This window comes from Anolis sagrei, chromosome 2 (assembly GCF_037176765.1).
Source record: "Anolis sagrei isolate rAnoSag1 chromosome 2, rAnoSag1.mat, whole genome shotgun sequence".
NCBI classification, from domain to species: domain Eukaryota; kingdom Metazoa; phylum Chordata; class Lepidosauria; order Squamata; family Dactyloidae; genus Anolis; species Anolis sagrei.
In genome coordinates, this window is record NC_090022.1 from 108397414 (window position 1) to 108425044 (window position 27631).

At 39.3% G+C, this 27631-nt stretch overlaps 1 pseudogene; it reads left to right on the plus strand.

Annotated features, from left to right (window-relative positions):
* LOC132765559 (transcription activator BRG1-like) overlaps positions 1-23546 on the plus strand; it is a 65750-nt pseudogene extending 42204 nt beyond the window's left edge.
* The last annotated feature ends 4085 nt before the right edge of the window (positions 23547-27631 follow it).

The following is a 27631-nucleotide window of genomic DNA, read 5'->3' on the forward strand; positions in this document are numbered from 1 at the left end:
GAAATGGGGTCACAGTGTCTGATGCCATTAACAAGGACTTATTAAAAGGATAGCAAATAGTAGACTAAATCTAAGTTCATTGTCTACGAACCTATTTTCTTTTTGTAACAAAACCTACCTTCTGTGGCAAAATAAAGTTACAGTATAATAAACTGAATAAATGAGGTGGACATGGTACTTGTTCTTAATGAGCTCAGTTTTAACTTTTAATGAGCTAGTACATATCAGTTCTGTCCACAAGACAAACAATTCATCACTGACTGAATTGTCTTGGGAAACACCTCCTTGAACCAGATGTCTTATCAGTAAAAGGTTTTTATGTAACATATATTTATTTAATATGCTTCTATTACAGGCACAATAACTCTTCCAAAGATTCACAGTATAGCCTCTGGTTGTACCAACTGTGAACTATACAAATAAAAGCTGTTTGCTTCTACATTAACTTTAGTAGTAAAACAGTTCATTTTCTACTGTTTGTCCAGTCAGGTCAATGGGGAGTAGAGACAACGATGCTTCTCTATGCTTCAGTTTGACACTAGAACAGGGGTCCTCAAACTTTTTAAACAGAGGGCCAGGTCATAGTCCTTCAAACTGTTGGAGGGCCGGATTATAATTTGAAAAAAACATGAATGAATTCCTATGCACACTGCACACATCTTATTTGTAGTGGAAAAACACTTTAAAACAATACAATAATTAACATGAAGAACAATTTTAACAAATATAAACTTATTAGTATTTCAATGGGAAGCGTGGGCCTGCTTTTGGCTGAGAAGATATGATTGCTGTTGTTGTGGTGGTGGTGTGCTTTCAAGTCATTTCAGACTTAGGTTGATCCTGAGTGAGGGCCGGGTAAAGGACCTTGGAGGGCCGCATCCGGCCCCTGGGCCTTAGTTTGAGGATCCCTGCACTAGAACATGAATGAGTGATTTTACAGGTCTGGAAGCTAGCCCTTATTCTGGAAGCCCATATAGACTCTGTTGATCTGCATTTTGATTCCTATAATTCCTATGGGGCTGCAAAAAATCATAGTCACGAATCAGAAGTGATTCATTTGTATTATAGAAGAACTGGAAAAAACCTAGGAAAATAGATAAAGACAATAAAAGAATTTGGTGAAGTTGCGGGATTTAAGATAAATATGGAAAAAACCTACGTAGTAACCTACGGATGTGAGAGCCGGACCTTAGGGAAGGCTGAGCAAAGGAAGATAGATGCTTTTGAACTGTGGTGCTGGAGGGAAGTTCTGAGAGTGCCTTGGACTGCGAGAAGATCCAACCAGTCCATCCTCCAGGAAATAAAGCCCAATTGCTCATTGGAGGGAAGGATACTAGAGACAAAGTTGAAGTACTTTGGCCACATCATGAGGAGACAGCAAAGCCTGGAGAAGACAATTATGTTGGGGAAAGTGGAAGGTAAATGGAAGAGGGGCCGACCAAGGGCAAGATGAATGGCATCCTTGAAGTGACTGGACTGACCTTGAAGGAGCTGGGGGTAGTGACGGCCGACAGGGAGCTCTGGCGTGGGCTGGTCCGTGAGATCACGAAGAGTCGGAGACAACTGAATGAATGAACAGCAACATGGAAAAAACAAAAGCACTAATGAAAAATATCACAAGAAAAGAACAAGAAATGCTAAAAGAGATGTGGCATATTCAGATTGCCACCAAATTAAAATATTTAGGAATAATATTGACATAGAAGAATTTATAATTACTTCAAAATAATTATATTGAAGGACGGAAATAAATAAATAAAAGATCTAGAAAATTGGAAAAAATTAAATTTATCGCTATTGGGGAGAATTGTGAGTGTGAAAATGAAAGTATTTACAAAAATGATCTTCCTTTTTAAAAATCTTCCAATAATAAGAAACCAAAACTTACTAAGATTGGAACAGGGATATTATGAGATATATTTGGCAGGGTAAAAGCCCAAGAATAAACTTCAAAAACATGACAGATGAAACAAGAAAGGGAGGATTAGCGACACCGGACTTAAAATTATAGTATTTCGAAGCTAGTGCATTAATGGGGTCAAAAGATTGGGCAGAATTAAAAAAAGAAAACCTATTAAATTTGGAAGGAATAGACCTAAGGGCTGGGTGGCATCATTACGTTTGGTACCAGGGTTCAAAAAAGGAAAAAAAAATGGAAACCATTTTGTTAGATCAGCCATCCTAAAAATTTGGCAAAAATATAAAATTAAAATATGTGAGAAAACTCCATTATGGATATCTCCATTGGAAGCCACACAAAGGAGGGTAATGGGCTGGAATAACTGGCCAAAATATAAATAATTATTAAAGAAGGAAGACGGTGTGATGATATTAAAGACACAACAAGAAATGAATATGATAAATGAAAAAATATGGTATCAGTACAGACAAATAAAAGAATGCTTCAAGAAAGATAAAGAAATTGGATTTCAAGAACAAGATACCTTCTGGGAAATAATATGAAATCAGAACGAAAGATGATAATGAAGATCTATAAGAAATTATTGGAGTGGAGCACAGAGAAAGGGGAGGAAAAAATATGAAAAGATGGGAAGAAAATATCGGAAGAACAATAAAAAAAGAAGAATGGGAAAAATTGGGAAAACAAAGATTAAATATACATATGCAACAGACTTGAAAGAAAATTGGATTAAGGTAGCACATAGGTGGTACATGATACCAAAGAAATTAGGAAAATGTTATAAAAACATGAATATGAAGTGCTGGAAATGTGAAAAGGCAGAAGGATCATACTTCCACATGTGGTGGTCATGTGAGAAATCTAAAAGATATTGGAAAAAAATTCATGACACATTACAGGAAATTTTAAGTATTAGAATACCATTAAAATCAGGGATATTTCTGCTAGGGATAATATATCAGAATTTAGATAAAAAATACCGATAAACTCCTCTTCCTACTAACTACAGGTGCAAGAATTTACTACACAAAGATTTGGAAAAAGGAAGAGATCCCAGAAATAGATGATTGGATAGGGAAGATCACAGAAATCAGAAATACGGACAGACTAACATGTTTAATATCGAAAAATAAGGGAAACACGATAAGAGAAACTGATTGGACAAAAGTGACAGACTATATGGAACAAAATAACAGAAATATACTGATATAGGAGGAAGAGAGAAGATAGAAGAAAAAATATAGACACAAGAAGAGGAAAAAACCACTTGGAAGATACCCAGGAGGTCAACAAAATCTATACATATTGCTACCACTCACTATTTTTTTATTTTATCTCCTTCCTTCCTTCCTTCCTTCCTTTCTTTCTTTTTCTCTTCTCTTTTCTTTTATCTTCTCTCGTTTCTTTTTTGTTTTTGTATTATTTTTTGTGTTTTTTCTCTTGTTTTATATAGAATACAAGGTGTTTCTTGTTTTTATTGAAAATCCTCAATAAAGATTATTGTAAAAAAATGAATCAGAAGTGATGTCATGTCATTTCTGTTAATCATTTTGCCATTTCTCAGCTGAAAAATAACTTGAGAGAGGGTGGATATTAGGGCTGTGCATGGATCTGTTTTGAAAAACAGGCTCCAGCTGGTGTGGCTGGTTTGGCCAACTGTCACAGAATAGGCTCCGCCACCAATTTTTTTCTGACCACAGCAGACTTGGCTGCCAAAATTGACTGCTTTTGGTTTCTTTTGGCTACATGTGGAGCGTGGAGAGGCAGCCACATATGGGCACATGAGTTTCCTTGTGAGCACTGCCAGCTGAGCCAATCAGAACAGGAGAAAGCCATAATGTGTCTTTTAGCCAAGCTGGGCTTACATTTTTAATGCGAGCAGGCTTCTGGGATAGGCAGATCAGTGATCTAAATTCTCAGCACCGCTCACAGCTTTGCATGCCTTGGCTTGCTTTTTGATGCAAATAGCAATAAAAAAGCAGTGTACTTTCTACACACTTAAACTACCACTGATGGTACCCCTCCACACAATGCAAGCTTCAAATGTGGGGCAGAAGTATCTTACAATTCTAAAGCCACCATAAACTCAGGAGGTAATTTATATCTTTTTAAAAGAATGGCAAATCTCCTTCAGGTGGTGTGAGTCCCATTGAAATAAGTGTTTAACTTAGCTTCATTGAAAAAGTGTTGAGGGCAAACGATCCCAGAAAGGGTCATTTCTTAACTGTGGCGTGTTTTATCCAGGTCTTATTGAAGGCTATAAGAAGAAATGATCCAAGAAAGGGTGGTTTCTTAAACCTGATGCTTTTTAATCCAGGTCTTATTGAAGGCTATAAGGAGAAAGAATCCCAGCCAGGGTGGTATCCTGTGGATACCAATTCTGCAGATGCTCAAGTCCCACTATACACAACTAAATAGTAAAATGGCATTCTTTATATAAAATGGCAAAAACATTATCACACAAAGCAATGGATGGTATAATCTGTGGATTCAGAGGGCCAACAGTAATTTAAATTAGTTCCATGCATTTCTTTTAAGAACAATCTCTACGTACTCCTTTGATTAAAAAGCCACACTGATGGGGTAAGAGAAATTTATCTGTACTGGAGATATGCAAAGAATAAAATTTCAGCAAGATAGTAAGGTAAATCCAATGGGATCATGGTTTAAACAAACAGCAATTATACAGTCATAAACATTACATTAACATAACTGGACACTTAGAATAAGCAGGAATCTTCAGATATAGCTATCTTCCATGTAGCTTTAAAAAAAAGGTCTAATGACCCAATCATGTAGATGGAGGCTGATGTGAGGTGACCATGTGTTTGGATCATTTCAGTCTCTCGGCTGTGCAGGAGATTTCCTGACTGGCAGGCTGGGAAAGGTCTAAAGGGCACTGCAGGCAAATTTCTTTCTATTAATAATCACTGTGTGAAACACTCAGCAATTACACAAAGCAAAGGAAGCTTTTATGGACCATTAAATTATACAGCTGTCAATAAGTTTTATCTGCAAATAGACAAGCAGGACTCATTCTTTTTCCTTAAAAGTCAAGATAATTCAGGGCATTTGTTGTGAGTCAGCAAATTGTATTGTTGTTGTTAATTTTGATGTGTAATGCTTTGTTGCTTGTATTTTTAAGGGAAAACATTTAAAGTGACAACTTTTCTATACTATGAGATTAGTGCAAAATCCTTCAGCACTCCATCAGGAAACTGCTGCATTTTATCTCTACATTTATTGTGTAATAATATTTCTATCCAAAGTCTCAGTGCTAACCCATTTTTGATAGGACTGCCACAGTTACTCCTACTTGCCAAAGAGGTTGCAGAATTAGGCTGAATTTAACTTATCATGACTATAGAAGAATAGGATTATGTGTACCATTTTTCTGCTGACTTAAATAAGAGATCTGAGCAATGTCAGAAGAATTGATCTACTGGTTATGTATTGCTTGCAGAAGAGCCAATAAAGGGATGGAGAAGTCAAGGGACAAGTGAGAAGCTAGTTTGCACCACATCTAACTGTCTTTCAAAGCAAGCTGATAGCCACAAGCGTAGGCACAACAGCCAGGAGATGTAATTTCCAACACTCATAGATGAGTGGGAGGCAGGAGGCATCTTGAACCAGTCTAACCTTTTCTTCTATTCATAGGGATTTTTTACCTAAATCTATATTGCAGACAGTGGTCACCTGAATGAACACCCCTTCTCAGATCTTCTACTTTTTTTGACCAGGGACCGCTTTGACCAAGGACCACTTTGATCAGGGACTACTTGAACAGGGACCTCTCTCCAACATTAGTACCAAAAAGGTTATGAATCAGTTTTTGGTCAACTTTGGATTCAGATTGTGGTGCTGATTTAGAAAATTGCATTGGATAGACCACATCAGCTCTAGTTTCTGATACAGAACATATGCCATGGTTAACGACAGAAAAGGAGTTGCAGGTGGTGTGAAAGGAGCAAAAATAAAATAAAATAAAGAGGAAGGAGGCTCACGGACCAGATTTTTGTCCTCACAGCCCACTGTTGGTTTGCAGCACACAGGTCAAGAACCACTGTACTACACCAATGGTCTTTAACGTTTTCTTTATCACAGACCTCCTTAAATACCTTTTGTTGTCAGAAAACACCAAGAATGAACTCTAGATGTGAAACCCTAAAGTACACCAAATGCTTATTTAAAGTTGCTTATCAATGGTCTTCAGATTTGGGGAGAGGAATGAATAAGAAAAAACACGCATTCTCATAATATTTTTATTTGAATGATTCTATACAAATCATCGCCGTCATCATCGTCACCATCATCTCAAATTATGGCCAAATATAACTTTGTCATCATTGCTACTATCTTATTGTGCACAGAATCCATCACCCACAGCTTGAAAATTACACACACACTCACAGGACTTGAACATTCACAGGATTTCATATCCATAGGAGTGGTGGGTGGATAAATGTAGTCCCCCCCCCCCAATAAAAGATAATTTATAATCAGGTACCTTATAATTTTGCCAAGGACAAGAGGCTGAAATGATATAATAAGACTTAAGTCTTGGCCAATTTGCAAAGGGACCATCAACTACAACAAAAAACCCTTCCCATGTTAAATCTGTGTACATTTGACCAAGGTTTTATATTCTATATTTTATATTTTGTATATTTATTGCAGGTATGCATAGGTAACAAGGGTTCTGGGACCCATAGTACAAAAGGCATTTGACCTTTGCTCTACCTAAGCCAGCGGTCCCCAAACTAAGGCCCGTGGGCCAGATACGGCCCTCCAAGGTCATTTACCCAGCCCTTGCTCAGGGTCAACCTAAGTCTGAAATGACTTGAAAGCACACAAAAACAACAACAATCCTATGTCATCAGCCAAAACCAAACCCACATTTCCCATTGAAATACTAATAAGATTATATTTGTTAAAAATGTTCTTTATTTTAATTATTGTACTGTTTTAAGGGGGGGGGTTGCATTACAAAGAAGATATGTGCAGTGTGCATAGGAACTCATTCATGTTTTTTTTCCCAAATAATAATCCAGCCTTCCAACAGTTTGAGGGATTGTGACCTCGCCCTCTGTTTAAAAAATTCGAGGACCCCTGACATAAGGAAACAGCGAGAGTCAAGAATTAACGACTGTTAATTGTTTCCCACACCAATCAATGACCTAGAAACAAAGGTAAATTAGTATCTCTAGTCTAAGGCTAGCAAAAGGGGAAACACCACGAAAATAATATATTTTATAGTTCTGTCATTATTCCTCAAATCCCAAAATGTGTGTCTTCTGCCTATTCTTGCTCCTCTGTATAATCTTTGACTCAACTTTACTGATGATGACTAAAATATATCCTACCAAGATACACACACATATATCTAAACCATCATCCACCAGATAGTCTTTCAAAAAAAACACCCCAAGCGCATTTTGCTTCCCTTTTCCCTTTGCCTTTCATTTCCACTCTCTTAATCTCTCCCATCAACTACTACTAATAATCCCCTATCTATTCCCAAGGTGTTGATCCAAATGGTGATGTTTGGACTCAGGTTGGTCCAGGGGACCCCAGGGATCCCCAGCTACCTACTAATCCCCTATGTGTGTTCCCCAGAGCCCATGGACCCACTAGTACCCATGGGACCCTTGTGTTTATGTCTCCCCTTTTCCTATTTCCCATACTTTCAGCTAATCTATCTTCTCCCATGGGTAGTGCAAGGGAGGTCAGAGGCCCTTGAGGCCCCATGGATTCCCATCTGTATGTATCCTCTCCAACCTGTGGGGACCAGGCCTCCAGAATTGTGTACCCCTGCAACCATAGCCCCTCATGTGTGTATATGTATAATCTTGTCTATGCTTTGTATCACTTTATGAAATTATTGGAGAAGTCACAAGCTGAAGTCTTGCGATGACCTTTGCTTGCACTTCCTTGTCCTGAGAAGATTTGTAACTATTTGCATTTAATTGGATCCCTCAGCTACCTCAATAGAACCCATACCACATAGTTGATTTAGAGGATAACAGGAGCCGGATGGTCCACCCTTCCTTTGTGTCACTGCTTGGACAATATACAACAGTTGCCATCCCAGCATGGGGTTTCCAGTCATCTGATAACCATGCTGGAGAACAAGCCCTATGAGGAGCTGCTTAAAGTCTTTGGAAAGGCTATTTTCCCCTGTTGGTTATTCCCAGCCATTGATGTTTCTATGAACAAAACTTTATGTTGGAATCTGCAAGGACGTCTGGTGGTCGGGCCATTGGGTTTAATCAGGGACAATAAGGGTTTTGGCAAAAGGGACAATAAAGGTTTTGGCAGACCCATCAGGGTCATTGTGCCCACATATCAGGGATATTTCATCCTATCACCAGTCATCATCTCATCCATTGTTCTAAGACCTGCCAGCCCCATCTCCAACCATTGGACAGAGGGAAATCTACATCAATAGTTACAAATGTACATTTTACGACGGCAAAAAAAAAAAATCAACAGGATTTTGGCCTGCATCAATAGAAGTATAGTGTTTAGATCTAGGAAAGTCTGTCTTGGTTAGACCCCACCTGGAATACTGTGTTCAATTCTGGGCACTACAATTGAAGGGAGATGCTGACAGGCTGGAATGTGTCCAGAGGAGGGCAACTAAAATGATCAAGGATTTGGAGAACAAGTCCTATGAGGAGTGGCTTAAAGAGCTGGGCATGTTTAGCCAAGAAGAGAAGGCTGAAAGGAGACATGATAGCCATGTATAAATATGTGAGGGGAAGTCATAGGGAGGAGGGAGTAAGTTTGTTTTCTGCTGCCCTAGAAACTGGAACTCTGCTCCAGAGTGTGGTGGAGGCTCCTTCTTTGGAGGCCTTTAAACAGAGGCTGGATGACCATCTGTCGGGGATGCTTTGAATATGATTTTCCTGCTTCTTAGCAGGGGTTTGGTCTGTATGGCCCACGATGTCTCTTCCAACTCTATGATTCTATGAAGCCTGCCTGGGGTGTGCCGCAAAGAGACCCCATTGACATCATCCAGGCTTGGCTAACTACGGCCAAGCCAGGTCCAGCTGGGGGCGGTGGGAATTTTGAACGTGAAAATTGTATCAAAGTGCATGTTTTACTGTGTTATATATCTCAACTACATTTTAATGGGCTACCACAAGCTTTCATCACTTTCAGCTGAAATTAAATAAATACCTCAGTGGCTTCTGCTTCAACTTGGTGAGATTTATTCTGGAATATTGGCTTCTCTTTCTCACCAGGCTTAACCCACAGTGGCTTGGATCTCAGTATCCACTGCTGTTTTAAATTGCTCTATAACATCATGAAACAGAACAGAGCCCACTGTTGGTACATTTTGGAACTTCCAATTGTACTATTTCGTGTTCTTGTTTAAACAGCCACCAGTGGATCTGCCATCTCTCCTATGTACCGCTTTGCTTCACAATACCCCCAAATATGAAATATACAAAAACATTGTGCATTAATAGAGTGGTGACTGTGAAAAAGTTTGGCAACAATGTTTCTGCATGGCAAGGGGTTGGACTGGGTGGTTCTTGTGGTCTCTTCCAACTCCATGAGTTTATGTAATGATTTAACTCAATCAAATCAACTTATGAATTCATTTTTATAATAGGTAGGTAGGTAGGTAGGCCGATGATAGATAAATTGAGTGCTAATCAGTTACGAGTGGTGGTATTCTAATAAGAGGGCACCAACAAGGGGAGGGGGGAGGGATAGAGGGAGAGAAAGAAGTAGGTAAGGAGGAAGATTTCACTGATGAGTTTTAAGAAAAACCACCACGAGGGATTCAACAATTGAAGAGAGAGAAAAAGTTTAATCCCTTTATAATAAACCTATGGAATTAATTTAGCATCAATCTAAATGAGCAAAAATAGAGATAAAAATTAAAAAGCAATTTAATAGGGCACCACATTATTGCTCCTTAGGCAATAAATTCATCTAGAATATACAAGTTATTTATAGTGCAGACACCTCGCTGTAGATTCCCTAGAAACCTATTTCCATCAATGAAAAAGAAATCTGATAAGAAAAGGCAGTTGATGATAATGATGTTCTTGCCATTCCAACTTCAGGTGGAACTTTACTTATCCAAAATGCTTGGGTCAGAAGTATTTTAGATGTTTTTTTTTTCCCCATTTTTGGAATACAAATAACATACTATGTACTGTACTTGAGACAGAGAGAGAGGCTGAAGAAGTGTAGATTCACATAGAGTACTACGCTTCAATTCTTCCCTGAAAAGCTGTTCCCTACAGTGAAAAAGAAGCACATGGGATTGCTTTAAACTAAGTATCACATTCGGCTACAGCCATCTCATTGCACTTTCAAGAAAGAGTTGACAAACTAGAAAAGGCTCAGAGCCTCAAGGCCAATGAGGCAACGATTGAAAAACAGTCATCTGAAAGATTATTTACACAGCTGTGGGCCCGTCCAGAATGCCCCTTTATTGCGGAAACTTCTGGGCAGTCCCACCTTAATTCACTACAAACCAGGAATACCTTGGTTTGTAGCTAATTAATTTGTTAGTGCATTTATTCCGTGCCTTATTGGAAGACATGAGATAAATGCACTATTTCTGACAGTTTACCGGGCTAAATAAACCCAGTAAACTGTGGGAACACCCACCCTCTCTCCCCAAGCTCCCAGAACCTTTGGAAAAGTTAAAAAACAACTTACCACCCTGCAGTATTCCCTCTGAGAAGCTCCTCTCCCCCCCCCCCCCCCCCCCGCTCTCCTGGCATGTCATTTATATGTGTTGGGAGAACTTCTTGGAGGGAATACTGTAGGCTCGTAAGTATTTTTTTATTTCTCTAAAGGGTCTGGGGGCTTGGGGGGCAGGGTGATAGGGCCTCCTCACATTCTCTCAGGCTACTCCTGATTGAACATGTGGATGGGTGCAGACAGCCCTCCAAAAACATCTGCTTTTTATAATGTGGATGCTTTTGTGATAACAATCTGTCTGGATTCGCCCTGAGAAGACATCTTAACTCAGGAGTAATTGTGACTAAATCACATTCTTTTTCAACTGGATGTTTTCCAGTTTAGAAAAATATCCTAAAGGATGCAGAATTACATTGTCAAAATGCTAAACTGTAGGTTTTCCTCACATCATTGTGACATCATTCACCCACTGAATTTGGGGCAATGGAACAGGGTCCACTGTAAGTACATTCTGGAACTTTCAATTGCACTATTTCTTGTTCGTGTTTAAACAGACACCAGTGGATCTATCATCTCTCCTGTCCTGCTCTGATTCTGGGAATGACCCACAGGGATGGGTCATTCCAGTGTCAGCATTATCCTTTCTTCTGGAAGACAAGATAGGGAATCAGTAGGGGAAATATATGCACTGCAACTCTTTACACCCATCCTACCCCCAACTGTACTGATTTATGTCAAAAGTGTCTGCCAACTCTTTTGATGAGCATGGAGTTTCCATTTCCTCAGCAAGTTTTCATGTAGTACTGTCCAAAGAATTATAGCAAACTGAAAATGAGAGGTTGCCCATTGTAGATGTAATGGGAATCAAAGTAACTTATTTATTTATTTATTTATTTATTTATTTAGAACTTCTCAACCTCCGGGGAGGGACTCAGGCCGGTTTACAACAAGATTCATAAACCGTAGTTCAAAAACATCACACCCTATAACATACTGATACATAAAATACATTAAAAGCAATCATATATACAAATATTAGAAATGTTTCTTGAGATATCGTTGTAGTGCCATTGTATCCTGTTCAATTATTCACAATGTCAATTTGATGTGCATTCTAAAGTTGACTTTCTAACATGTTATTTCCCCCTCCTTTTGTAAATAAAAGGAAATATTACAATATTTCAATGGATAACACCACCCAACAGTGTCTAAAACGTACAATACGAAGTTATACATTTCACACTAAAATAGTCTTGGCAGCAGTTTTGTTAAATGTTATTTTTGTCAGTAATGCAATATTAATTTTATTTCATTTTGAAAATCATTGAGCTAAATAACTATATCTTGAAAAAAACATTTCTATTTAAGTTGCCAAGCACAGTAAGTGCATTAACATGATGCAAGTCAGGGTACTATGAGAATATAATTAATGAATTTAACTTTCTTTCCCACTTATTTTTAAACAGATTTTTGATCCTCTTAATGATCATCTAAATTTGAGTTCAGAAGTGTACTTAAGGAAGAATGCCTATAAACATTGTAGATGTAATTACATCAATAATTATATGCCCTGCCCGAATTAATGAGCAGGGAACTTGCTGCTGTGGGTGTTCCTCTGCACACCATCTTTCTCCTTCTTCTCTTTCCCAGGGGTCTCAGCACTCTATGCACTTTTAGGAGCATGTAGAATAATCAGCCAATCAGGCTGAGCCTCCTGGTGCAATCTGATTAGCCAGAGGAGGTGGACCTGACTGAAGACCTCTTCACTCAGGTCTGCCTCCTGAGTATATAAGTAGGCCTGGCAGCTCCCTTTGCTCAGTTACCTTTGAGCTTTCCCCCAACCTCCCTGTTTCCATTTAATTGCTGTTGTTCTCAGGCTGTATTATTCATTGTCACAAGGGGGAGGTTAGCATGGGCCCTGGATCCTATTCTGGCTAGTTCTCCCTCATGTGAGGGATCATCCTTTTGTGTATTGGGGAATGTGTTGACACAGGGAGCTTGGAGTGGCATTGAACAGGAGTCTGCACTACACCCTCTCTTCACTTGTGCCATTTTTTAAACTTGGACATGGCATCTGGATCCTGACCAGAGGCTCCTCCCCAGTGTTGTTAGACCAGCATGTGTGTTTGCTAATCTTATTTCAGCTGTAATCAATAAATAAGTTGTGGTCTTTCTTAACCCAACCTGTCTGTGTCTTGTACTTTGTGAAGGGGTTGGTGCATCTGTCACCTTGCATGAGCAACTACAATGGTAATAGACATTGATTTTAAATTATCATCATCATCATCATCATCAGCATTATATTTATTTATACTCCCACTTTTTCTCTCCACAAGGAGATTCATAGGAGATTCATGGAAGATTGACATAGATAAATGGGTTATATTACGGCCACTTTATTTGATCTATATCCTATTTAAGTTGATTAAAACTAAAAGGAACAAAAGAGGGGAAATGGATGAGACCAGGTGTTCGCTCTAGACCATTATTTCAGTCTTCCCTTTGATGCAACACTCAAGCTTCAAGGATATTCAATAGCTGGCTTGCTCACCAGTCAGCCACTTACTGGAAGGTACTCCTACCCAAGTCCCAGGGCCTTATCAATGAGAGCCAAAAATCCCAGATCAGCATCCGGTCTTGTAGAAGGCATCCTAGAATTCCACCCTTTACCAAATGACTGCCAAGGTATACACCAAACTCTTAAATTCTCCCCATGCTACCTGCCAAATGACATCCTATTTCTGGTAGCTGATTGGCAGAGGATTTGTTTATTTTGTCCCCAGAAAAATCATGTTTGGTTTTGACAAACTTTGGTGTTATTGCTTTGTTGTGCTTTTGTTGTTTTCATGTCACATTCTCTCTCTCTCTCTCTGTCTCTCTCTCTCTCTCTGGGATTTTTGTACCTTGTAAGATAATGCATACTACTTAAAACAAATGTAGAATTTGTGGTCAAAGACAAATAAAAACTTGTTTATTTCACCAAACTCTCTTGAAAGGTCTGTCAAGTTTGGACAAGATATCAAAAATGGCCTAAAGACTAACAGGTTTCCAAATCTTTGCATTGACAAATATATTGTGTGCTTATATCTGTGGACTCAAAAGGTTAAATAACGATCTGGAAGGAAAAAGTGAATTATGATTGTCTGAGTAGCACCCATGACAAGGTGACTCCTATAACAGGTGTTAGTTTGCTGAATTAGATAAAAAGAACATTGAATATTTATAGGCATTTCCCCTGGTGTACTGTTCTAATAATATCTATCCATTCCTCTATGCTTGGTAGGACTAAAAGGCTATGGAGAGTTTTGTGTGATTCGGTTAATGGTCTAAGGTCTCCAAATTTGTGAAATGTAATCATCTCATTCATCATTCACCAAAAATATAAATCTTTGATCTTTTTCTAAGAGAAAATAGAATAGAGCTAAAGTGTAAAACTACATATCTAACTTTTCTATCCACCTCCTCATATTGATAAGAACCGACAAACAGCACACCAAGCACCCAGCAAACCCACAACAAGACTGCAGTGATAAGCTGTATAAAATATTCATTACTGGAACTTAAGATGAAGGTGATTCACAACATGAGTCCCCTCAGCTTTGTCAGAAATTGTTGGGAGATTTAATGCATAGTTAAAGGATTTATTAAAGGAATAACAATGGGGTCACTATTGTGGTTGCCATGATTGCAAAGGTCATATGTCCGTGTCTGTAATCTTCTTTCAATGAATCAGGAAAGTAATCCTGAGGCAGTGGATGCTTCCCAATTGTTCACAGTAGTAGGAGGTACAGTAAAATAATTCGGGGCATTTATATTGAGATACAACATTTCAATGAGTTGTATGATCAGGGATGACTAGATCAGAAGACAAAGTTTCCTTATACCATGAAAAATCTACATATACGTACACAGAATTGTAGTTTAGAATGTTTATTTTAAAATTAATTCATCTGAGACACTTATTGCAATGTTTGAAAAGTAACCTGAAGCTCTTACATAATACATTGTCAAAAAGGTAATTCAGGAACTGTCTACATTGGCCCATGACCCCAAGATTGACCAGAAGTTGTTCCTGGAGAACCAAATGACATCCAGGGATTTCCAGCACATAAGTGGGGCACAAGCAGTCAAATTGTTTAAAGTCACCATTATGAGAAAAAAAATCAGAGAATGCTCTGGTGTTAGTGTGGGCCAGCTCTGTTTCAAACCAGTCCACTGTCTACACAAACTGACACTGTCACCCATCTTCTCCTCCACTTTATGGCATAAGGAAAAGGGGACATTTTGGGCTGTTACGCCTGCCTGTTGCTGTGGTAAATGGCCACAGAACTCCAGAGAACTCCTACCTATTTGGGGGGTACCTTTGCTGATATCAGCAAAGATGCCTGCATGACCAGGGAAAAGGTAAGGGGTTTTCATGAATGAAAACTGCTTATGAAACAAACCTATGTGTGTTCAATGTGTTTCTGGATTCTTTCATGCCCACCCACTCCTTCTCATTTTATGCTGAAAAAGACAAAGCTGACTCATTGAACGATACTGGATAATTATCTGGGCTCATTCATTATTTGATTATATTTATTCAGTGGGACAGAAGAAACAATGACCAAAAAAAAAAAAATAACAGAGCAATAGAAGCAACTAATTCTGTTTAGCTGTGGGCAAACTCAGAAAAATATAAGATACTTCATAAAAGCTCACTTTTTCTTGAAGTAGTTTTGTTATTTTTAAAAAGTACAGTTTAAACTATGACAAAGGGAAAATAATGAAACAGTATATGCCAACAGACCCATAAAATGGGATGCAGTTTTATGTGACTATGATATATTGACATTATATGTTCAAGTGACACACGAGGTCAAACGGTAGCAAAATTCCATCCTTCTGTAAGAAGTTTATATTACAGCCTTTCATGTTCAACAATCTTGTCATGTCATTAGAATGGATGGATGAGCTAAATGTATGCCTTTTAATGGCTTGTCAGTTTTATTTTTGACTAAATATAACTAAAAGGGCTAAGTCAATCACCAACCCCCATTCTTGCATTACATGTTAATATGTTTTATGTCAAAACAAAGTTCTCCACATAGCAAAGACAAGCGTTAAATAAAAACACAGAGACATATGCAATCTCATACTGAATGAATAATAAATTATGGGTTACTTGTCTCTTTGATTTTAGAAGATGCATAATTTACAATAATAAATAATTAACATATCAAAGTATTTTAATTTAACTACTGCCTTCAGCAGTAGAGCTGCTTGAACACAAACACTCCTGTCTGATTTTTACACCCAGCCTCTGCCTAGAGTTTAAGTTGAAATTTGATACAGAGTCACTATAACAATTTCCAAGGGATAATTTATGCTTACCTGTAAAAAGTTGTCATAAAGTCGGAAAGTCTTGATTTTTTATGTATGATGTGCAATCCTACTGAATCAAGGAGAAATGACAGCCTAATTACCATCATGCTATTAAAAATAGCATGATGTTCCATTAAGAACATTTACCCCAAATATTAGTTCTGAATGGCATTTACATTTAAACAGTTTCAGCCAGGCTAAACAGAATAACTTTTAGTGTTGTTTTAATTTTAGGTTCACAGCTATACGGATGAAGTCTTCAACACAGAAATTTTTTATCATTCTAAGAGAATAACAAGGCCCAAAGGTCAGAAGAGAGAGTAGAACATGTAGGATAAAAGTATTCCTCCCTTCAGATTTTTCAAAAATGTTTTATTGCTGATTTATGTAGCTTAGAAATATCTTCTCCTCCTTAAAACACAGTAACTCTGGTGGCAATGCTACACAGTGACCTCACCTGTGGATAATCTTTTCTCCTGCCATATTGTCAATAAATGACCACCACTGGAATGAAAAACAGAATGTGCTCCTCACCCTGGAAAAATTGCTATGTGAGTCTTCATAGGGGAGAGGTCATTCTGTGAAGATGGAGAGTTACTGATGCTGTTCTTCCTACCAAACATTAATTATCTCTCCAACTATGGATGAAGCGTCAGTGAAAACTCTTCTCACACCCAAACCTCTTCTCACACCTCAGACTTTTGAATTATCCTTTTCTTTCATCCATGTACTTCTCACTTTTCCCATTAAAAATAATCGTTCTTACTAAGCTCCTATCCTGAAAGTCATAGAGCAATTTGCCTTCTCTATAGATGTTATCCCACACTAAATTTATCTTGCTTTCTGACTGTCTTGTCATGCTGGCATAACAGAGTCCCTCTGATGTCTTCCCAGACACACAGCCACTTCTAGTGGCTGTGCATTGAAATCCGTCTCACCAGTGTGTGGAGATTGTCTCTGGAGTCTGTTTTCAGGAGTCGGGTGTTCCCCAACTCCTGATAGAAGACAGCATGCAGAAGTGGAGAAAACGGGGAAACATTGTGGGATGACTGGCCACCCCCAAAGACACATCTTGTCAGGGTAGGCCACATCACCACTATTAAGGATGCTTTCCTCCACTTCCCCCATCCTTCTTGTCCATAGGATAAGGTCATATCTCCGCCTCTCTAGTTTTCTCCTGTTTGGTTCAATTTTTCTGATAATCACTTTTTAAATCTCTCAATTGATTGTGTCTTTTCTGTCCTGCAGCAATGTAAATGCATTAACAAATGCCTTAGGTAGAATGCACACTGCAAAATTATAGCAATTTGAGATTACATTAAGTACCGTGGTTCAATGCCAAAGGATAATGGGATTTGTAGTTTTGAGATATTTATCTTTGTCAGAGAACATGGTTGTCACAACAAATTGCAACTTACTTGTATGACAAGATACCGGGCAATTATTATTATTAATAATAATTATTATTAACTTTATTTGTACCCCGCTAGCATCTCCCGCAGGACTCAATGCGGCTCACACAGGCCGAAGCCTCAAAACACAGTACAACAAAACATAATACAACAAAACAATACCAGAAGCAAATCAAAACGGTTAAGCAAAATAAACAACAACAATAACAATACATCGGGACACTTTAAAACTGGGCCGGCCAGAGCAGTGGGTACAGGATTAAAAGTGCTGAAGTGGCGGGAGGAATGTAGGATTATAGAGTAAGTGCAGTGTGCGGTGTGCAGCGATCTTAATTCTACTAAAGTGCTTCTAGGACTTGGTGTTGGGGTTCCTAATCTGAGAAGGCACATCGGAACAGCCAGGTTTTTAAATTTTTTCTGAAGACTGCCAATGTAGGGGCCTGTCTAAGATCTTTTGGGAGGGTGTTCCAAAGTCGGGGGGCCGCCACAGAAAAGGCCCTGTCTCGCGTCCCCACCAAGCGCGCTTGCGACGCGGGTGGGATCACGAGCAGGGCCTCTCCAGATGACGGAAGTGAGCGTGTGGGTTCGTAGACGGAGATGCGGTCACGCAGGTAGGGTGGTCCCAAACCGTTCAGGGCTTTGTAGGTAAGCACCTGCACCTTAAATTGGGCTCGGAAAATAAATGGCAGCCAGTGGAGCTCCTTAAACAGGGGGGTTGACCTCTCTCTGTAATGAGCCCCGGTTAGCATCCTTGCTGCTGCCCGTTGGACCAGTTGGAATTTCCGAGTTGTTTTCAAGGGCAGCCCTACGTAGAGCGCATTGCAGTAATCCAATCTAGAGGTGACCAAGGCATGGACCACCCCGGCCAGATCAACCTTCGCGAGGTACGGTCACAGCTGGCGCACAAGTCTCAGTTGTGCAAAAGCCCTCCCGGACACCGCCGACGCCTGAGCCTCAAGCGTGAGCGATGAATCCAAGAGGACTCCCAAACTGCGGACCTGTGGCTTTAGGGGGAGTGTAACCCCGTCCAACACAGGTAGCCACCCTATACCCCGATCCGGTTTGCGATCGACCAGGAGGACCTCTGTCTTGTCAGGATTGATCTTCAGCTTGTTCCTCCTCATCCAGATAGACACAGCAGCCAGGCACTCGTCCAACACCCGAGAGGCCTCCTTCGAATTAGATGGAAAGGAGTAGTAGAGTTGTGCGTCATCTGCGTAGAGATGGCACCCAACTCCAAAACTCCGGATGACCTCTCCCAGTGGTTTCATGTAGATGTTAAAGAGCATGGGAGACAAAATAGAGCCTTGTGGGACCCCACAGGTCAAAGGCCAGGGATCTGAGCAGGCGTCTCCCAGCTTCACCATCTGGGTTCGTCCCTCCAGGAAGCACTGGAGCCACGACAGAACCGTGCAAGATTCTGGAAAAGATTGTTAAGGAAGTGGTCTGCAAACACTTAGAAACAAATGCGGTCATCACTAATAGTCAACATGGATTTATCAAAAACAAGTCATGCCAGACTAATCTGATCTCTTTTTTCGATAGAGTTACAAGCTGGATAGATGCGGGGAATGCCGTGGATGTAGTGTACCTCGATTTCAGTAAGGTCTTCGACAAGGTCCCCCATGACCTTCTGGCAAACAAACTAGTGCAATGTGGGTTAGGCAAAACTACGGTGAGGTGGATCTGTAATTGGTTAAATGAACAAACCCAGAGGGTGCTCACCAATGCTTCCTCTTCATCTTGGAAAGAAGTGACAAGTGGAGTGCCGCAGGGTTCCGTCCTGGGCCCGGTCCTGTTCAACATCTTTATTAATGACTTAGATGAAGGGCTAGAAGGCATGATCATCAAGTTTGCAGACGACACCAAATTGGGAGGGATAGCCAACACTCCAGAGGACAGGAGCAGGAGATCTTGACAGATTAGAGAGATGGGCCAAAACTAACAAAATAAAGTTCAACAGTGACAAATGCAAGATACTCCACTTTGGCAGGAAAAACGAAATGCAAAGATACAGAATGGGGGACAATGCCTGGCTCGAGAGCAGTACGTGTGAAAAAGATCTTGGAGTCCTCATGGACAACAAGTTAAACATGAGCCAACAATGTGATGTGGCGGCAAACAAAGCCAATGGGATTTTGGCCTGCATCAATAGGAGCATAGTGTCTAGATCTAGGGAAGTAATGCTACCCCTCTATTCTGCTTTGGTTAGACCGCACCTGGAATAATGTGTCCAATTCTGGGCACCACAATTCAAGAGAGATATTGACAAGCTGGAATGTGTCCAGAGGAGGGCGACTAAAATAATAAGAGTCTGGAGAACAAGCCCTATGAGGAGCGGCTTAAGGAGCTGGGCATGTTTAGCCTGAAGAAGAGAAGGCTGAGAGGAGATATGATAGCCATGTATAAATATGTGAGAGGAAGCCACAGGGAGGAGGGAGCAAGTTTGTTTTCTGCTTCCCTGGAGACTAGAACACGAAACAATGGCTTCAAACTACAAGAAAGGAGATTCCATCTGAACATGAGGAAGAACTTCCTGACTGTGAGAGCCATTTAGCAGTGGAACTCTCTGCCCCGGAGTGTGGTGGAGGCTCCTTCTTTGGAAGCTTTTAAACATCTGTCAGAGGTTATTTGAATGCAATATTCCTGCTTCTTGGCAGGGAGTTGGACTGGATGGCCCATGAGGTCTCTTCCAACTCTTTGATTCTATGATTCTATGTTTCTATACTGTAAGTTTATTGTGCTAATACAAGATATTTGTACATTCCTTGAGATGCCACAACATTTTGGTTGAGTTTGCAAACCTGATAAGAAATTGTCTCTGGGAAACTCACAAGAAGGATTTGATGGTACAAATGTTTACCTCACAGTAATTGATACAGAAAAATGTCATTTGATTTTTAGAAAGAATGTATACACAATGATAATTTAATCCTCTGTAATTTTATTTAGCCCCTTTCAATGTCATCCACATTGAAGAAAATAATTGATACCTATTATGGAAGTTAATTCCATGGTTTAACTACATATCATGAGAACAGAACTTCATTAGGGTGGTATACTACTAGAATGGAAAAAATAATTACTCCACTCAGCTAATATTGCTCAGTTTTTAGGGTATTTTCAAAATTCAGTCCAATAACACATTATTTTCTTGCTTTCAGATTTTGTTGCTTTCCTGCACATAACCCTCTGATTTGTACATCATATTTGCTGTATGTGTATTAATAAATATAATTCCTGAACCTAATAATTTATGCATTGATACTGTGCACTTGTCATATCTTTAATTTTTCCAATTTATTGTTTTAATAACAGAAAGGTTAATTGTGCTCTTCATCAGCATTGCTGGCAGTGACAGACAAATAGCCATTCTAACTAATCAAGTCTGTTATTCCTATTGAAAAAGGAGTTTGTAGTGAACCTAACTGATTTATTAAATTGACTTGGGATCCACAACTAACCCTCTCAAAAAATAGATTTGTGATAAAACGTCAATTACTGAAGGGGAAAGAAAGAGAAACCATTCAATATAAATATATTCTTCTTTAAGCTGCAATCCAGATATGAAATACAGGTAAGGTTTCATTGTTTACAACTGTGATGATCTGTTGCATTTGTGATATATATAGTTTGAAGCATTAGCCTACAAGAATTTTGTTGGTAAATTCACCGGAAATTAGGAAATTTACTTTCTTGGCCATAACTTCCTCAATTTACCCAAAAGTTGAGAGTTCTGTGGTCTCAAAAAAGTAACTTTTTCCAAGACTCACAATGCCCTCTCTGTTCTAGTAGCTGTGGGTGATACACAAAAAATAACAAAGTCTACCAGTCTAATTTATATAATAAGGCATTGAAAGTGATACCTCTTCCTTTCTCTTGCTTATTCTGTGCTGCTTTCTATGAATCTTTTCTAGCCATGTCGCCTATTTCTGTATTGTTAATTTGCTGATTTCTCATTAGCTTCCCCTCTTTTGAGCTTTAAAAACTGTCTTAATAGTGTGTAATCACATGCACATATCGTTAGAACTCCCGTTCACATCTTGAGCCAATGGATTAGGACATTACTCTTTCAAGTTTCTATCTCTATTTTTTAAAATTATTTTATTTGGACTCCAATTGGCAACTTATATAGAACCTGAATAAATGTTTCTGAGGTAACAGTACAGAGACATCTTGAGAAATTCAAAATCCTCTGCCTAAGTAAAGGACAGTCAACTGTGCACAAGACACAGATAGCCTGCTGCTAATGGATTTGACATTTATTGCCTGTCGTTTCCTGCCATTTGTTCCTGATCCTCCAATGGCCTCCAACTGTATCATGATCCCTCCAGACTATCACAACTGACAACAGACATAACATGCAAGACAAAATGTAAACTTGTGATTCTAACACTATCTCGTTTCTTTCGCTGTATGATTTTTAACATTTTGCCTGATGAAGAAAGAAGTCAATGAAATTTCAAAAGCATGATGTGTTTTGTGCTTTTTAGTTGTCTAGTAATTACCATTATTTTGTGGATTTTTATTATTGTTGTATTCAGATTGTTCTTTGAACCTCTGCCCACCAATTCACTGAGCAGTGAAAAGTACTACCCCCATTTATATTTCTTTTGTTAGAAAGAGAGATAGAAAGCAAAGGAGAGAGAGCCCAATGCTTATGGCATTTCAGTAATAACTGCTTTGTTTATGAATATATTAGTCAGCTATTCAACATTTTATCTGTATAATGGAAACTGTAAATGTAGCACCTAACATCAAAGAAGAAGAAATATTCTGTACCTATGGTATCTTCAAATTTCTCTGCCCCTATTACTAGATTTCTCTCTCTTTTTTCTTCTTCTCATAGTCACACATACACTTCCCAGTTGCGATGTGCCTCCTTCCCCACATTTTCATAATAAAGTGAGAAAAGATCTCCGATGTCTTCCATTTTAGGTCTACTGACCAATTGTCTGGGAATTTAAAGACCAATTTTCTTTAGAAAGGAATAGCTATGGCAATGGCAATAGACATCAATTTATTTAATTTCTAATTATTTGTTTTCTCCCTATTAAGACACAAGTATTAGTCACTTTGACAACATGGGCCCCATCTACACAGGAACCATAATCCACTTTGAAGCCAGCTCAAGATCTGCTTGTCTACACAATGTGCACCGTCAATGTGATTTCTAATTCACAACCAGTGAAAAATACATGTTACAAAACCTCAGTGGAAAGACCAAAATCAGCCAAAAAACTACTGAAGCCAAGTAGTGTAAGGCTGCCTGAACACTGTTGTTGATGCAGTCTGGTAAATGTAGCTTCCAAATTAAATACCTCATTAGATCCTGGCCTTCCTGGAAGTCAGTCTCCACAGGCACAATACCTTATTAGACTTGAGCCTTTCAGGAAGGCCCAGATTTAATGAGGTATTTAATTAATTCAGAATAGACCAAGGAAACCTTAATTTATTCTGAATTTATTCAATTTTAGCAGAGGCATAGCATGATGGGACCAAGTCCTGGACCTCCAAGTGTTCCACATCCCATGCCAACTATGGGACTAAATGATTATTCACAGGAAGGGATGCACCAAATGCACAAACCCATTGACGGTTTGCATGAGAAAGGAATGGTTGAAGACCTGCACAGCAATTCTATGAAGAGTGCAAGTATGCGGCCTCCGCATCCTGGCATGGGACCACCTCAGAGTCCAATGGATCAACACAGCCAAGGCTATATGTCTCCTCATCCATCTCCATTGGGAGCACCAGAGCATGTGCCTAGTCCAATGTCTGGAGGAGGTCCAATACCACCACAGATGCCAGCCAGCCAGCCAGGAACCATGATGCCAGGAGATCAGCAAGCTATGAGTCAACCCAATAGAGGGCCTTCGCCATTCAGTCCTGTTCAGTTGCATCAACTCTGAGCTCAGATTCTAGCATACAAGATGCTGGCTAGGGGGCAGCCAATCCCTGAAAATCTCCAACTTGCTGTTCAAGGGAAGAGGACACTGCCTGGGATCCAGCAACAACAAACTCTTTACAAGCCATCTGCAGTTGTTTCTATAGGTGGACAAGGAGTAGTTTTAGGAATGCCAGGACACTCAGCTGTTTTGGCTCCAAAAATGTGGCCAGATGGGCAAAGTGCAGATATGAATGTTTCTAGCGATAAGGTCATGGCCTGGAAGGGCTAATGCATTCTAGGTCCAAATGGACCATCTTTATTTTTTCTTTGAGTCTACATTCAAGGATTTTAAATTTAGTGGAGGCACAGGAAATGAATGTAATCAACTCAAGATAGAGGCATTGTTGGTCACTGAAAAGGGGAGATCAGGGAATAGGGTTTAAATGAAAATGAACATTTCCAATTTTAGTTTACTGTTATATTTAACCATAACCTGCATTCCCAGGTTTCAGCTAGGGGCCACAAATGCATATGTACAATTAAATTTAATTAATACAGTAATTTTATTGTGTTTTACTGATCATACTTTTGATTTTTGAATTATGTTGGAAGAGTTTGTGAATATTGGGAAGGTATAGATCTCTTAAACCATTAAAAATAGAGATGTTTCATATTTTGCAGAAATATTCAACATGGAAATGGGGGTGGGAAACCTACTTTCTGTATACATATTTTTCCATTCTCTATTCCCTGTGGATTTTATCCCTTGACTATAAAATCCATGATTAAATTATGGTTTACTTCAGCTGCATGGAGTAGGTAGGATATGTTGCCTAGAGCATGCCTACTTTTGCCTTATAGCATAGTATTCCCCAGTTCTAAGGCTTAGTGATGCTGAATAATGGAACATAATGAAAGCTGTATAGCACATGCAGAGAGAGAAAGGGAGAGAGAGGAGCAAATATTCAGAAATAGTAGAGTCCAAAATGTAAGTCCTTTTCAGTAACTACCCCATAAATTAGATATCATAGCTTTAACAGTTATTGTACAAGCAGTACGGGGGCTCCCCACACTGCTTCTCTTCAAATGTACCCATTGACCTTCATTGTTGGAATTATAATATTTTATACATGAGAATTCAGACAAGGTGGAATGCTGTGCAGCAACTACAGTAAAAGTCTTTGCAACTTCTTCAAACCCCTGACGAATGTGTCAACAGCTGCCTTGGGAAAACATGTCATCAAATTACCCAATTGTAACCCATATCCCCAAATCTCAACATTCTTTGCCTTGAAGTATAATTCCATTTTAAGACAGAGTGGAATTAGAATGCCAGCGTAGTGCTGAAGTAATAAATAAATTACTTGATAATTCTTCACAAATTATCTGAACATGTGCACATTTACAGATTAAACTCAGTCAATTGTAATACCACCTTGTCTTAAATAATACAGTAATAAAGATCTTGTGCAGATTTACTGGAGAATAATGATCATCTTCTTGGAGAAATTGATAGTCTATGGTCAAAATAAAGGACATGCTGCTTCAGAGTGTGTGGAGTCTCCTTTCCTGGAGGATTTCAAGTGGCAGTGGAATGGCCATATATCTGGGGCACTTTGTGTGTTCCTACATAGGAGATTGGGCTTGGACTAGATGACCTTTGGGGTTTCTTCAAAAAGACCCAGCTATTAATATTTTGACTATGAAAGGATTTTAATAGTAAGAAGGAAAAAAAATGCAAGCAGCTTCCACTCTCACGGGTCTTGTAAACCTATGCTCACCAGATCTACAAGTTTTATTCCAGAGTTCATGCCAGATTTTTAAACTATTGCTGAAACATTTGCTGCTCTTTACCTGAGAAACTGGAAGATCTTTCTATCCCAGGGCCTGGAGTTTAGGCCCAAGGTCCACCGCAAGTCACGAGGAAATAGGAATTGGATTTCAGAAATGTACAGGAACATTCCAAATTGGTACCTTTATCCAGGAATCACTTGCTCCTTTAAGAATAATGTTGTGCCATGGATTTTCCTGTTGTGGTGCCATTAACAATGATATACAATTATTGTGTTTTGTGTTCTCCAGCTGGAAACCTTTGCTGTCCAGAAACATTTGAAGAACTTACTTGATGGAGTAATAAGTGAAGTCTAACACTTGCTTTTTGATTTGGCTGTAACAGATCCTTTATAAATGTTTACATGGCTTTTGATTTGACAAGGATGTCCATTCATTTCATCCTTCACCATGTCATTTGGCAACCAAGAAGTTATGCCACTGGCCCAACTTTCCCATTTCTCCAGTGTTGATAATGTGGAGATCATTTTGTAAAAAACTCATAACACACTGCTCTCATAGATTCTTGAAATAATTGTACAAGTAGAGATCATCTTCTACTTAATAGGCCTGAGTACAAACATATAGGCCCTCTTATACAACACAAGCATAGCACTGTGTTTATAATTTGTTTAGAGACTCTCAGGGCCCTTCCACACAGCCACACAACCCAGAATATGAAGTTGGAATAACCCACAATATCTGCTTTGAACTGAAATATCTGAGTCTACATTGCCATCTATCCCAGTTCAAAGCAGATAATTTGGGATTTTATTCAGCTATGTGGAAGAGGCCTCAAACTGTCTGGCAGTAAATCCTATGATCCTTTCACCAATTTACAAATTAAAAGTTTCAATTGGATGGAGTCGTGAAAGTTAAGGTGGAATGATAGCATGTTCATTGAATAGCATGAAAGAGCACAAGATGTTGCCTATCAATTAATCAGGGTCAAATTTAACCTCTGCCTCCTACATAACATTAGAGTTAAGTTGTTCCATTCTCTGAATGCTGTGTCTCACTAGCAGCCACCCAGAATCCCTTCAGCATAATGCAAATATTTACATGTAAATATACATTACACCAGAACTAGAAAACTCCCTGCAGAATAAAAGCATGATACAACACATGCCAAAGACTATATGGCACAATGCACAGCCACAATATTCAGTGCACAGTTTCTAACAACTTTGCTACCAATTCTGACAGAAGAATACATTGTAATGCTATGGTAAATAATTCATGCTGCATTCACAGTGCAACTTACACATGTGTCTCTTTGGACCTCATCACACTACACAGAACATGGATCCACTTTAAATCCAGTTTCTGCCTCCTGTGGAATTATTTATTTATTTTATTTACCATATTTGTACCCCGCCCTTCTCATCCCAAGGGGAACTCAGAGCAGACTTTCAACTGCTCATCCAGAGAGTTTCTGGGCCTCACTAAAATACAAACCCCAAAATTCTGCAGGAGGCAGAAACCAGATTTAAAGTGGATCCATGCACTGGTGTGATGAGGCTGTTAAGTAGAGAATGCCAATCCCAATGTGTTCCATACCCAGAGCCTCGGTGGCGCAGTGGGTTAAACCCCTGTGGCGGCAGGACTGAAGACCGACAGGTCACAGGTTTGAATCCGGGGAGAGGTGGATGAGCTCCCTCTATCAGCTCCAGCTCCTCATGCGGGGACATGAGAGAAGCCTCCCACAAGGATGATAAAAACATCAAATCATCCAGGCGTCCCCTGGGCAACATCCTTGCAAACGGCCAATTCTCTCACAACAGAAGCGACGCTCCTGACATGACAAAAAAAAATGTGTTCCATGTGTCTTTGTCGCTAAGTAAAATTAAATTTAGCCAGCCTTTCATTCAATGTACGGGTTTCAAATCCTGTTGAAAGGCATCAGTTAAAGAATAAGAATTATTATTACTTTCAAAAAGCATATGCCATATTCATTCGAGTCCAATGCACATTTTTTGGGATAAATTATGTCACCAAAATCAGGGTGCAAATTAAAATTGTATAAAACAAACTGGGAATCTGCTTTTAGAGAGCTGGCAAAGCAGAGGACAGGACTTGGGAGGCAGGGAAGAAGCCCTGGTCCCACCTTCACTGATCTACTGGCTTTGGCAGCCTCCTCTTATTGCAATCCAGCCACTTCCTCCTGCCTATGAATGGGATGCCAGCAGCAGCAGCAGCCTCAAGCCCAGGAGGAGAAGAAAGACAAGGAGAAGAAGAAAAAAGGAGGAGGAGGGGGAAGGAGAAGTAAATAAGGCTAGTCAAAGTCTAATAATATTTGCTAACACATTATATTCCACAGTAAATTATGTATTTATTTGTTTGTTTGGTTGTTTGGTTGGTTTCAGGGGTTGGAATGTTGGAGTACACACTGGACTTAAATAAATATGGTATTTATCTGTTTTGCCAAGTTGATAGTAGTATACATTACTGTTGAGGTTTCCATTTTGTTTTTCTGCCCTCTCAACCAATATGTTTGACATGGATGGGATATCATAGCCATGTCATCACAAGATAGAAGACACA